A 12,922-nucleotide genomic window follows, 5' to 3' on the forward strand; every position below is an offset into this window, starting at 1 on the left:
GGAAATACGACTCAAAATCACAATGAGATACGACCTCACACCCACTATGATGGCTATTATTTAAAAGTCAAAAGATAACAAATGTTAGTAAGTACGTGAAGAAAAAGGGAAGCCTTGCATACTGCTGGTGGAAATGTAGTTTGGTGCAGCCGTTATAAAAAACAATATGAAAGTTTCCAAAAAAAATTAAGAATAGGACTACCATGTGACCCAACAACCCCCCTTCTGGGCATATACCCAAAGGAAATAAAATCACCATTTCATAAAGGTACGTGCATGCCCGTGTTTACTGCAGCATTACCCACAATAGCCAAGATATGGAAACAACCTGTGTGTCTGTAGAGAGACAAATAGTTAAGAAACTGTGCTACATACATATAGATAATGACATATTATTTTGCCTTTAAAAAAGGAGATCCTGCCATTTGTCACAACGTGCACAAACCTGGAAGTTTGTGCTAAGTGAAATAAGCTAGACACACACACAAAAATACATAATCTCATTTACATGTGGAATTTTTTAAAAAGTCAAATATACAGAGATAGGGAATAAAACACTGGTTACCAGGGGTGGGGCTAGGGAGGCAGAAAGGAAATGGGGAGATGTAGGTCAGAAGACACAAAGTAGCAGACATGTAGGATGAACAAGTCTAGAGATGAAATGTACATGAAGATTACAGATAATAAAATTGTACTGTATTTGTGATTCCTGCTAAATGAGTAGACTTTAGCTATTCTTGCCACAAAAACAAACAAAAGTGTAACTATGTGAGATGATGAATATGTTAATCTGCTTCTTTATAGTGACCATTTTGCTATCTACATGTATCCCACAATATATTTATATCTTAAGTATAAATGATTAAATTTATTTTCTTAAAAATGGTCAACAGGCAAATTTTGTTACATGTGTATATTTGATCCAAAAAATACAACATGTAATATATCAAATACCATTGAATTGTACACTTTAAATAGGTAAATTGTATGGATGCGAATTATATCTCAATAAAGCTGTTTTTAAAAAGAGATTTAGGACACTGATCTTCAACCCCCAGGCCAAAGACCGGTACTGGTTCCTGGCCTATTAGGAACTGGCCGGCACAGCAGGAGGTGAACGATGGGCGAGGAAGCATTACCGCCTGAGCTCAGCCTCCTGTCAGAGCAGCGGAAGCATTAGATTCTCATAGGAGTGTGAACTCGATTGTGAACTGCGCATGCGAGGGATCTAGGTCGCACACTCCTTATGAGAATGTAACTCCTGATTTGACATGGAACAGTTTTATCCTGAAACCATCCCCCATAACTCTTGCACGTGGAAAAACTGTCTTCCACGAAACCAGTCCCTGCTGCCAAAAAAGGTTGGGGACTGCTGATTTAGGAGATAGTGTCAGTAGGAAATTGTAATTGACTATATATGAAGGATGTAGTGAACATTTGTCACTTTATGGCTACTTGGCAGTGGAACCTCTTCCTATTTTGGGTTATAGAGCCTGTCTCCAATCAGAGAAATTGAAGATCTTCTATTAATCTTCCTAGTCTCTTGGTAGCCAGGGTCCTGGCATATGACGTAGGTCCTGCCAGTCAGACATACTTAACTCCTCCTTAGCTCCCCACCTTCAGCTCTTTGTTGTTGTTGTTGTTGTTGTTGAGACAGAGTCTTGCTCTGTCGCCCAGGCTGGAGTGCAGTGGCGCCATCTAGGCTCACTGCAAGCTCCGCCTCCCTGGTTCACGCCGTTCTCCTGCCTCAGCCTCCCTAGTAGCTGGGACTAAAGGTGCCCGCTACCACGCCCGGATAATTTTTTGTATTTTTAGTAGAGACAGGGTTTCACTGTGTTAGCCAGGATGGTCTCTATCTCCTGACCTCGCGATCCGCCCGCCTTGGCCTCCCAAAGTCCTGGGATTACAGACGTGAGCCACCGCGCCCAGCCTCACCTTCAAATCTTAAGCAGAAAATGGTGATGTGAAGAAATGGAGATCATGCAGGCTCTTTCCCTGGGGCAGTGCCTGTGAAGGTGGCTGTGTCCTGTCTGCAGGAGCTTTCTTTCTCGTAGCAGCATTGGAGGAGTCCGCCATTCAGATGCAGTTTCTCTGTCCTGCAGCACAGACAGCAGTGCCTGCGGGAGATCAGTTCTGCAGTTTGATTTGGGGCATAGCTTCTGGCTTTTTAGCCGCCAAACCTGATTTGCCACAGATTCTTTGAGTTGCCTGGAGTTTCTTGGGTTTTTTGTTTAATAAACTACTGTTCTGCTCATATTAGCCAGAATTGGTCTGTGTTGCTTGCAACAAAGTACCCTGAATGCTGTAAAAACTGCTCTCTGATTCTCGGGAAGTTGAGTGAACTATGGGATGTACAAGATATAGCTGAAGGAAGTAAAAATCCAGCTAGTATTGAAGGGAAGAGTTCTGATAGTACTTGGCATGCATAGGTGAAATGTTAATTAGATTATAAGCTGTAGGCACATGGAATAAACTGTTCACGAAAGGCTCAATAAGGGACCCTGGTTGACCACTGTCACAGAATAGAATGGTAGTCATGAAGACCATGTGGCAAAGTCATAGTCCTCACTTCACCAAGGCAGACCTTCCTTCGTACACTCCTCAGTTTCAGGTGCAGGCAGATGTCTCTAAAACTGATTCAGTGCCAAACGGAGCCATCATCCAGCCTCTAGAGGCAGGTGGACTTGGTTGGGCTTCATGAGGACCATGATGAAATGGCACTCAACCTCCGTTGAGTGGCCTTTTATGTACCATAGAATTTGAATTCCACATTTACTAGTCTCTCTTGCAACTGGTATTCTGGATGCAAATTAAGATAAAATTTGTTGGTGAAAGAGGGGTGAGGCACACTTCCTGTTGGGTTAGCAATTGCTGCAGGCAGGCAAGGTCATAGAGATGTTGGAGTTTTCTGACCAGCAGCTCCAGGAGCCTGATGATTGTATTATTGTATAAGTCAGTTGTGTCAAGCCTTTTCATCCCAATTCTCACAACTCTGGGTTCTGATCATTTAGAGGACTGAATATCCAAGGAGGGTGATGCTTCCACTACTTGACATAGCAAATATTTGCTATGCCTAGTGGGGGCAGTGGAGAGAGAAAGAAAGAGAAAACACACAATTCAATTATTAGGTACTTTGGGGGAATGCAAGAGAAAACCAGGGAAAGCACAGGGGTGCTTGGAATCATTGAAGACAGCTCATACGGATACTGTTATTTCACCTACAGGCAGCCTCGCCACGGTCCTCAGGCATGTTCATGCTGACCTCCACATTCCCTAGGAAACCCTTTAGAGAAGTGTTTGGCAAACTACAGGCCTATGGGCCAAATCTAAACTGCCACCTATTCTTAATTTTTTTTTAAATTTCGATAGCTTTAAGAGTACAAGCGATTTTTGGTTACATGGATGAATTGCATAGTAGTGAAGTCTAGGTGCACTTGATTTTTTTCGAAAATTATTCATATCCTTTTACTATTTTCCTGTTGGATGTTGATTTTCTTGTAAATTTATAAGAGTGCTTAACATATTAAGAATGTTAAACCTTTTTCTAGAATAAAAATGTGAACTACTTTCTCAAATTTTTTGTCTTTTAATTTTGTTTAAGGTGTCTTTTATCAGACAAAAGCTGCTTGATGGTTAATTAAATATATTTATCTTTTCTTTTGTAACTTCTGGGTTTCATGTAGACCCGTTCTCCCATATTTTGGTTTTGTACTTTTATGTGTACTTTAACACTTAAATCTTTAATAGTATGGGAATATTTTTATGCTTGGAATGAGATGAAGGTCTAGCCAATGATTCCAACATGATGTATTTTCCCTTGGTTAGTAGACACTTAGCATCCATTTTTTTCTACTCCCATGCAATCTGATATCTACTTGGGGAGGCTTGAAAGCTGAAGAAACATATCTTAGACTTCATGAAGCTGAGGTTCTGGAAGCAAATTATATTCCGTTGTTTGGAAGCACTCATGAGAGCCTGTGTTGTGCAGACTGGTCTCGATCTCCTGGTCTCCAGTGATCCTCATGCCTCAGCCTCCCAAAGTGCTGCTATTATAGGCATGAGTCACTGTGTCTGGCCTGAGAATCAACTTTTTAAGTTTCTCAAAATATCCGTTAGAATTTTGATTAAGAGAGATTACACTCATTGGTTAATTTGGGGGTAATCATCATCTTTATAATACTCTTAATCAGAAATGTGTTCAATTTCTTGTATGGCTTCTTTTAGTCATTATTCAATGTTTAATAGTTTTCTTTATGTAGACTAGCTTGTACCTTTTTGTTAGATGTAGTATTAATTATTTGATAGTTTTTCTTATTGTGAATAAGACATTTTTCCCAAGTATATTTTAAATATATTTAAATATAATATTTTCAACTAAAATACTAAGAGCTAACATTTATCAAACACAGCCTAGGCACCAGATACGTTATTTATGTTATGCTTCACATGTTATTCAGTCACAAATGAAAATATAGTTCACAAAATACTCATCTAAAAATGACTTAAACAAATTGAGGTTTGTGTTTCTCATGTTCAAGAAGCCCGGGAGTAGGTAAACAGGTGCTGACACTGACGCTTCCCTCATGGTCAAATGGGTGCTATAGTTCTAGCATCATGTCCACTTTTAAGGCAGGAGAAAAGGAAAATAGGGGCGCCTGCAACTTCTTATTATGCCTGTTTGGCCAGAATGATCTCAGTTAGCCACCCCTGCCATCAAGGAAGTCTGAAAGTATTTGATACTCGCAAATCCCAGAGTAAATAAAGTCTGGATGAATAAGCTTGTAAGTAGATCTTGTGTGAGTCAAACTGCAGCAATGCTCATTCATAATATCCTCACCATAACCTTCAGAGGGCAGCATGACTACAATCCCAACTGTGCAGAGGAGGAAACTGAAACATAATGAGTCTCAGCAATTTGCTGACAGTCACAGCAATAAATGTAGAATGTGTGCTTTTAGCCATTCTTTACAAATGATTCCCATATGCAGGAAAATTTTGTTTTTAAATATTAACATCTTGTCCAGCTACATTACTGAATTCTTCTATTATTTGCATAAGCTTTAGTTTTGCTACATAAGTAAATGAACATATGGAATTATATCTTCCTTGTAATATTGATAATTCTTTTTTTCCTGTCTCATTGCAATGGCTAAGACCTTCAAAATGATGTCAAATAATAATGAGTTTCCTGTTTATTTTCCTACTTAAATAGGAAGGACTTTATTGTTTCACCATTAAATGATTAAATTTACACTGAAAAAGAATGCTTTTCAGATATTCAGTAGTAAAGATAAATATTTTTCAGTAACAAGAAAGTTTTCTTTCCTAGTCTGCAGTTCAAAATGTTTTCCTTTTATCACATCAAAATAGCTATACTTCTGACTACTCTCTAGCTACTTTAGCAATATATATCATACTCCAAAAAGAGTACTAGAAAAGACCTCCCTAAGACCTTCTCACACTAATGCTTTACAAATCAACCTCCAATTTCTTTTCAGCTCTGCCTTTGCACAGCAGAATTAAGATCTGGCAAGAAACTAAACAACTTCACTGGAATATATAGGTTCTTATGTGTCAGCAACAGTTTTCACAATACTGCAAAAGACAAGAAAATGGACAATTTCTCTGCAAGACTGAGAGTCATCTTTCTCTGCTACTTTTAGTGAGGGACATGTTTTCAGGAAACCTATTTTTGGGACTATTGCTGCACTTTGAATCTTTGACAGGTTCTGAAAGAAATTGGCTGGGCCCAAGTTTCCCAGAAACCGGAGCCTGAATCAAAGCTCCTGTGCTAAGCCTTTCTTGGGAGGTACAATTCTAGAACTGCAAGAGTAAGAGGAAAAGAAGAGGAGACAGAGAAATAGGGGAAGTACATTTATAAGGACAAGGTACACTATCAGGTTGACTACAGTGCCCCAAGACAGCACAGACTGTGGCTGGGATTTGGGACATCATGCCACTAAACCTTGTAGAGGAGGCATTTATCTACTGTTTCCATCCCATCTCCTGTAACTCATGGCTCAGAACTAACCTGACGGTATGCCAACTACCCTACATCTTGGGGTTGTGTTACCTGCCCCAGGTAGCCCCTGGGAAAGACAGGTTCCTGGCCCTCTGTGCTTGTGTGAGTTTCTAAGTGATGGGAGGTGCCCATCTGTAAGCTCTGTCCATCTTACTTGGAGCAGCAGGAAAGCATTGAGAACCCAGGAAGACCCAAGTTAGCTACCGGTGGTAGAAGAGGGAAAGGCATCCAAGACAAAGTCTCTCCAGTAGCAAGCAAGGGAGGCTTGGGACAGGTGAGGCAAAGGAGATCCAGGAAGGAGACATACTGGGACTTGCAGAAAGGTCATTTTTACAAAGGAAAGTGGTGTTTTACTTATGCATTAGGGGAAAAGTCTTGTGTGGTCTGGGTCATTGAGCAGCACAAGTCCTGCACTGGGAACCATCCCAGATAGCCAGGAGCAGGAACTGGAGCAAAAGGAACTCTGAAGCAGCATAGCCCAAGTACAGACACTCCCTGAAGGCCAAAGTCACGTCGGCTTCCACTGTGGTTAAACTGTTCAAGTCCAGTTCCACTTGTTTCTAGTCTCCAGCTGGCTTTCTCTCGTGGGATGAAGACACACCCTTTGTAATAGCACAGGAGAGCATGTGCCAGTGCATCCCTAAGCTCAGGCTCCGTTCCCGTGACAGCTTTCCCCTCTCCATGGAATGGCAGAAGGATGAAACATCTTAATATATGTGATGCGCCCAAGATGGCGTGTGCATGCTGTGGTGTTTGAGCAGTATTTGTTATTATTCTTACTGTGTAGAGGAACTGAAGCATATATAGCATATGTAAAGTACTATTGTGCTGTTTCTCAGATGAAGAAACTGAGGCATCAAGGTTTCATGTGACTTACCCATGGCCACCCAGCTCTAGAGTCCAGGCTTTGAACCATTTCCCTACACTAATTCTTAATATGTGACATTTGTGGGAAAAAAAGCATTTAAAACAATGTGTCCTTTTTATAGAATGTGTTCTCTGGAGCCAGCTATACTCCTGCCTGCCTGAATAACGTACTGGTTGGTTTTGCTACTCCAGGTCCCCTAGGCCTGGGCCTGGTCTACATTTCCACACTGTGCTCCCATGCTGACCTTGCAAAACCCAGGTTTCCATCAAGCTCTCTGCCAGGACTTGTCACTCCCCAAGGTTCCCTTGGTCACCAACCACACTGGCTTTGCTAGGCCTGGGTTTATGTGGTACTCTCTTGAGGCATGATTCCTGCCTGTAGAACACCCACACATCTTTAAGACTTTGGTTATAATCCCAGCACTTGGGAGGCTGAGGTAGGAAGATCACTTGAGGCCAGGGGTTTGAGACTAGCCTGAGCAACATAGTGAGACCCTGTCTCCACAAAATGTTTTTTAATTAGCCTGGTGTGTTGGCATGCACCTGTAGTGCTAGCTGCTTGGAAGGCTGAGGCAGGAGGATTGCTTGAGCTCAAGAGGTCAAAGCTGCAGTGAGCTATGATCATGCCACTGCACTCCAGCCTGGACAACAGAGCAAGACCCTGTACCAAAAATTTTTTAATAAAAAATAAAAACTTTGATTAAATTCTACCCTCTTTCAGGAAGTACTTCTGCCTCTGCTTCAATGAAATGTGGGTCTCCTCTCCTTCAAGCCCCTCTTGGTACACAGTCTGGTCTTTCCAGTGACAGTTACCGCACCATGACAGTATTCGAGTTATGCTTTTAACCCACCATCCTCATCTTCCCATTAACCTCTAAGGGCCTGGCTTAGTTTCTGGCCCCTGCTAAGTAGTCAGTAAACATGTATTAAGTGAGGGAGTGAGTGAATGAGTGCCAAGACTAGAGCAGGCATGGGACATCACTCAACTGTTCAAGGGATGCCTGGCACCCAGCAGGTGCTCCATAAATGGAAGAACGAATGAATTCCAATCCCCATCCACCTCTGTTATTCTTTCTTGTAGATGTACGTGCTCACTTGTTCATCTGAATTGAATAGGATCCTGGCAGCGTAACAAGATTTATTATGTATATGTAATTAATATGGAGACGCACACACATACACATGCACACGCACAAGTATTTGGTTGATGATACTATTTTTCTGATGTATATTGATTCTTTTATTGGGTTAATATTAATAATAATAGCTAACACTTGCTAATATATCAGGCACTTTCCTAATCAGTTAATAGGTATTAATTTTATCCTCAGAACAAGTTGAGATTGATACTATAATTATACATGGTTGTCAAAAGGTGAAAGTGAGGCACACAGCAGATGAGAAAAGTAAGTTGCCCACAGCCACAGAGTTCCTGAGTGGCTGTGGGCAAGCTGGGATGTGGACACGGGCCTCTGCATCTGGGTCTTCAGCACTGGGCTCTACTGCCTGCAATTCCTCGTGACTGCCCGAGAGCTGGCTCTTTTATCATCCTGCCAGTATGCGGACTCACAAAATCCTCCACAGATGTACATGCACTGCCTGAGAGCAGCATCACACAGCAGCAGCTGAAAACACAGTGGCAGCTGAATCTTAAGCACTTCTGAAAGTTTCTCAGAAGACCAGAAATGTGGTCAAGCACCCAATTTCCGGACTTCTTAAGTGCATTTACCAAACTGATAGCATTCGCTTTAATCTCTTGCTGAAACAAACCACTCCTCCAGAAGACAACTTTTGTCTCTGGAGTGACAAAAGTCGGTGGGCAACTCAACAAGGTAATTTTCTCTTGTCCACGTTACAATTAGGCCAAGGGAAGGTTATGAATGAGCTGGTGCTTGCCATAGCTGCTTTGCTGCAAATGCCACATTTGCAGTTTTTCTTTTCTGAGATATATATGCTGGTGGCATGTTAGTCAACCCATGCTAATGACAGAAGGAACGCGGCCGAGCATCTGGTCGGCTCCCTCGGGTTTCAGATGAAGGAATGGACATTCAGAGAGGTGAAATGATCCCCTTGGTGAGTGTGGGGTACAGAATGCACTAGAATCTCAGCTTCTGAGTTGCAGCTGTGTAGCTCTTTCCAGTAAACTATCCTGTGCATGACTTCACAGAAATGTTTAGATAAGCTTTACTTCGTTGATTTGAACTGGATTGCAATGTGGACCTGTCATGTCTTACCCTTCATGAAATGATTTTTGTTAGAACATATTTCACAATTTTCTATTTCATGTACTCATAGCCCTGCTAGCTGTGTCCCAGTTGCTGGCTGAGTGCTGCCACAATGCTTGCTCCATCGCCAAGATTTTGCAATGAACACAATTAGCTGCTCCCACAGTCTTGACCATTTTTAGTGTATTCTCCTGCTTCCTACCCACCTTTTTTTGTTAATGTCCCTTATTTTGGCACTCTTACTCACATATACCATTTAATCTGAATGAATAAAAATGCTTACTGAAATGTGTGCCATCTGTGGTGGTGAATTTAAAGACATGTTTCAGTTTTTGTAATAGTGTACTTGCAACATTTTCTCTTCTTTGCAAAATCACCTCTTTCTGGTCTTTTCCTGGGTCCTTTGGAAGTGCTTTGAAATGTATTCAGACCATCAGCTGGTTTTGTCTGGGGAAATCATGTCGTTGGTGTAGAGATCTAATTTCTCTCTTAGCTTGAGCAAGAGCTGTTTAATAGGAAACATTTTGGCTTCCCATACTTTAAAGCCATTGCTTCTACAGGGAATGTTATGTGACCATCTTCTATTACCCAATTTCCCACAAAAGCTAGTTTTTGAAAAAGAGGGCCAAGCATGCTAATAGAACTCCTGCTAATGGAGCCACATGGCAAAGTTAGGGGACTGAGAGGCAGAGGCTGGAAGACAGTTGAAATCTTAAAAACTACAAAGTCTAGGTTGTGGCTGGGATAGGTAGGTGGCAAGAGCAAAGGGAAAAGTGGACGTTTGGGGGAATGAAGGAATCCCAGGGAGTAATGAGGATCTGAATGACTGGAGAAAGGCCAAAGGAAAAAACTAAGAATGAATACAGTAAATCAAGATAACTAAATTTAAAAAGAGAAAAGGTCAACAAAGGTAGAAAAACTACAAGAAAAGGCAAAGCGGAAGAGGAAGACAGAGGTGAAAGATTAAAAATGGCACGAAGAGCAGAAATAAAAGTGCATGAGTGATGGAAAGAAATATAATTCCAGGAAGTTTCTGCCTCAACAGTCAATGACTCATTGCATCAAAGCCAAAATCCCAGCAAAAAGCACACACTGATGGGCGTGGGGAGGAGAACCTCACTAAGGCTACCATGCTAGCTCACATCTTAAGGCCTCCACTTGAAAACAAAACAGGTCTGGTGCTGTGACTCACACCTGTAATTCCAGCACTTTGGGAGGCCAAGGTGGGAGGATTGCTTGAGCCCAGGAGTTTGAGACCAGCCTGGGCAACATAGAGAGACACTGACTCTAACAAAAAAAAAAATTGAAAAATTAGCCAGGCATGATAGTGTGCACCTGTAGTCCCAGCTGCTTGGAAGGCTGAGGTTGGAGGTTTGCTTGAGCCTTGGGGGGGGGCGGGGGGGTCAAGGCTGCAGTGAACCGTGATCACTCCACTGCTCTCTAGTGTGGGCAACAGAGCAAGACCCTGTCTCAACAACAACAACAACAACAAAAACGATATGCTATGGATTCCTAGAAACTGAACTTCTGTTCCTGGAGTTTAATAAAAAGACACAAGATGGTCCATAAACATACTACAGTGGAAAGAAAATGGTCCTGGCACACAGGAGCCCTGATGCAGGCTGCCGGCCACCAGACCAGACAGGAGGTCACCAAAGGGCTTTTAGTTATCGAAGTTTTTTCTACAAAGAAATCCAGAAGTCCAATGCACAAAACAGATAGGGTGGAGCTGCCCAATTTGGTTGCCAGGTAGGCAGCCTGCTTTTTAGCCACTGAGTCCCCCCTCTCTGCCCCCTGTTCCCAGGACATCTCTGTAGAACTCAGAGGACTCAGACTGTCCAGCCTCTGGGTAGGTAAGTCCTGCAGTCTTTCATTTTTTAATGAATTGCTTGCCTAAACTGAAAATCAGGATATTTTACCAAAAAAAAAAAAAAAAAAGTCAATGTTCTTCTGAATAATTGGAGCTGTGGGCTCCTGGAAACAGCAACTGATGAGAGCTGAAAAACAGTCTTCTTCAATGGGTCACTTTCTTTTTGCCACAGTCCACGTGTGGCTAACGTCCTGAATTCTCATTATCCATCTGACTTTACAGCTACTCCTGCCTAGTGAGGTCCACTGTAAAATCCCTGGGATATATATATGGCCTCTTAGGGATGTTCCAGCTCAAAACATTCTGCAGCTGTAGAAAAATAATTACTATATTAAATTAAATTGTTACTAAATTACAAATTCCTAGTAAATTCCCATTTTAGTAAGGAGAAGTCACTGTTTTAGTCATTCTGTTCTCAAGCTATAGCTCTTAGATTTGCTTAGTCAGAAACCATGTTGGCAGTATAATAAAATGAATTAGAATGTGGTTGATTGTCTTCTGCTGGTAGTTCTCATCCCTGTCCAGGCAACTCCTCCCTTGCCCCTGCCCTCAATCCACCCCTAGCACTGAGAGGTTGCTGAGAGCAAGAACCCCTTCCTCCTCCTCCTGAGAACCTCACAGCCCAGCTCCACCATCAGGCACATGCTGATGTCTTCCTAGAAGCCTCCCCACCCTGGTTAATTTGTTTCAAGTATCTTAGGTTTTTATGCTCCATTTACTCGGGTTAATCTACAAATACTTACCTACTCTGTGAATGTTCTAGGATATAATATTAGATACATCATCACTTGGGCCCTGGGGACAGATCCTTCATCCTATTGTTTAGTGGTGTCCTAATCACCAGGAGGAGCTAAAGAGTTGTTTTCTAAGCTGGTATCTCAGATACCTTTCACACTTCCTCTGATTTCCAAGTTAGATGGTAACAACGAATGATGCACAAATATAATACATACACAATCTAAAATACTCCAAGTAAATATAGGAGCATTCGATTTCAAAATTCAGCATAAAGAATAAATTTCCAGGTTGAGAGAACTACTCCAGCATCACTGCCTGGGGTGGCTCCAGGCACGTTCTTTACCTATCTTGAAGGTCGAGTTGTCTTTAAAGAAAGACATTCACTACCCATTCTACAACAGCTTTGAAATTCCATGAAATTATTCAAAATGCAGAACAAGGTCAGAACACGTGAAGGGGATGGTAGATTATGCACGACAGCCCTGGATTTCTAGACAATAGCTGCATTTCTGACCCCGAAAAGGCAACTAATATGGATATGATTTTTATTTCATCTAAGAGAGGTTTTCAAAGCTATAAATAGGCATTATAAGGTTTTGGCAAAAAGGAAACTATCAGTAAATTTGAGAAAAGTGGCCAGGCACAATGGCAGGCGCCCATAATTCCACTACCAGGGAGGCTGTGGCCGGAGGATCCTTTGAGCCCAGGAGTTCTAGGCCAACCTGGACAACATAGTAAGACCCCATCTTAAATTATTATATATGTATGAGAAAAGTGGAAATTATAAACTAAAATCAGGATTTGTTCTCATGAAGGTAGTCAAGTTTGGAAAATGTGTAGTTGAGGGGATGTGGTTCTTGCATTAGTCAGCATCGGGAAGATGGTGTCGGGGAACACGCTAAGCCCATATTGTAAGTCTGAGTTTTCAGAGCCTTGTCAGCAGAGCTGTACTACCAGATAAATTACGAACAAGAGTGCGTTCAAAACCACAACGCTGCCCTGGAAGGCTTTCCAAAAACCCAACTGACAGGTGATAAAAATTTTTTAAATATGACTCGGGTGACTATGATATTAACTGTGCAAGAAGGGGAAAGGTAGAAAAGATAATCTTGGCGAGTAGATCTGCTGCTCATGGCAGACACTAGGGATGGTACCTGGGTGTTCACTCTGCTCTTCTCTTTACTTTGGTTTTTGCTTTTT

Source organism: Symphalangus syndactylus, chromosome 3 (assembly GCF_028878055.3).
Source record: "Symphalangus syndactylus isolate Jambi chromosome 3, NHGRI_mSymSyn1-v2.1_pri, whole genome shotgun sequence".
Taxonomy (NCBI): domain Eukaryota; kingdom Metazoa; phylum Chordata; class Mammalia; order Primates; family Hylobatidae; genus Symphalangus; species Symphalangus syndactylus.